Genomic DNA, 1823 nt, shown 5'->3' on the forward strand with positions numbered 1-1823 from the left:
TCCCCTCCCCTCCCCTTCCCGCCCCTCCTCACTCCTCTCTTCCTCTCTTTCCCTCTACCTCTCCCTTCCCCCCTTCCCATTTCTTTCTCTCTCCACCTCTGTCTCTAACAGTGTTTTCTTCTGTCTCTCTGCATCTCTGGCTTGTTGAAAGGTGATGGTTAGAACTGCAGTGTTGATGGCCGATGTGTCTGTGTTCAGATCCTAATTCTGTCCTTTTCTGATTGTGTGCTCTTGGGCAGACCACCTCACCTTTCTGAGTCTCTGTTTGGTCTGTAACTGTGTAATCACAATCCTTTATTCCATAAGGAGAATTGGAATCATTCAAACTGTGTCTGTAGGAAGCACTCTGTAAGTGCTGGTTAACTGTTCACCCATCTCTCATTATCTCCTTGCTTCCATCCCACACAGCCTCCTGCTTAGTACCTTTCTTGGAGGCTACTTTTTTCTTTAAAATATTTTATTTATTTTTATTTTATGTGTATGTGTGTATTGCCCGCATGTAGGTAAGTGTACCCGTATCGTGCACTGCCCTCAGAGGACAGAAGAGGTTGTTGGATCCCCTAGAACTGGAGTTACGGACAGTTGTAAGCTGCCATGTGGGTGCTGGGATTCAAACCTGGGTCTTCTGCAAGAACAGCCAGTGTTCTTAACTGCTGAGCCATCTCTCCAGCCCCATACCTTTTCTTTTTCTTGATTTCTGTCCCTCTGTTTTCATTCCCTTGCCTCCTTTGCACTTCCAGCCTGTCTCCAGAAAACAATTTTTCTCACCTTAGTTGAAGGTGTCATTAGTCACAGCTAGGAGGTCCCCTTCTGTCCTATTTTCTTTTTAAAAGATTTTTATGTGTATGAGCGTTGTGTGTGCATGTATATAAGTGTACCCCTGTGTGAAATGCCTGCAGAGGTCAGAAGAGGCACTGGATCTTCTAGAGCTGTAGTTATGGGCAGTTGTTAGCCACCGCATGGGTGATGAGAAATGAACTTCAATCCTCTGGAAGAGCAGCCAGCGCTCTTAACTGCTGAGCCATCTCTCCAGCCCCCCCTAGTTACTTTTTATTGCTATGATAAAAACTGGCCAAAAGCAACTTGGGGAGGAAAGGGTTTATGACATGTTAGACTTCGAAGGGACAGTTCATTACTGTGGGAAGTGGAGACAGGAACTTATGCAGGGCAGGAACCTGGAGGTAGGAGCTGAAGCAGAGACCATGGAGGAACACTGCTTACTGGCTTGTGTGCTTTTTTTCCTTTTCTTTATTTTTTATTTTTTAAAATATTTTTATTTATTATTTTTATTTTTTATATGTATTCGTGTAATTTTCTGCATGTAGTTAAGTGCGCCCGTGTCGTGCAATGCATGTGGAGGACAGAAGAGACTGTCGGATCCCCTGGAACTGGAGTTACAGACAGTTGTTAGCTGCTATGTGGGTGCTGGGATTTGAACCAGGTCTTCTGCAAGAACAGTCAGTGTTCTTATCTGCTGAGCCAACTCTCCAGCCCCTTTTTTTTTTGGTCTTTTTGAGACAGGGTCTCTCTGTAGCCCTAGCTGGCTTGGAGCTCACTATGTAGACCAGGCTGGCCTTGAACTCACAGAGATCCACCTGCCTCTGCTTCCTGAGTGCTGGGACTACAGGTGTGTGTAACCACACCCGGCTTCAGCTACTTTTCTTATACAGCACAGGACCACCTGTCCAGGGGTGGCACACAGAGAAACCTACAGGTCAATCCGCTAGAGGAAGCTTAGTCGAGGTTCTCTCTTCCCAAACATGTCAGGTTGACAACTGATGCTCTCCAGAACATTCTCCTTTTTGTGCGCAGTGCTAGAGACT

Source organism: Nannospalax galili, unplaced genomic scaffold, assembly GCF_000622305.1.
Source record: "Nannospalax galili isolate Female #2095 unplaced genomic scaffold, S.galili_v1.0 scaffold886, whole genome shotgun sequence".
Taxonomy (NCBI): Eukaryota; Metazoa; Chordata; class Mammalia; order Rodentia; family Spalacidae; genus Nannospalax; species Nannospalax galili.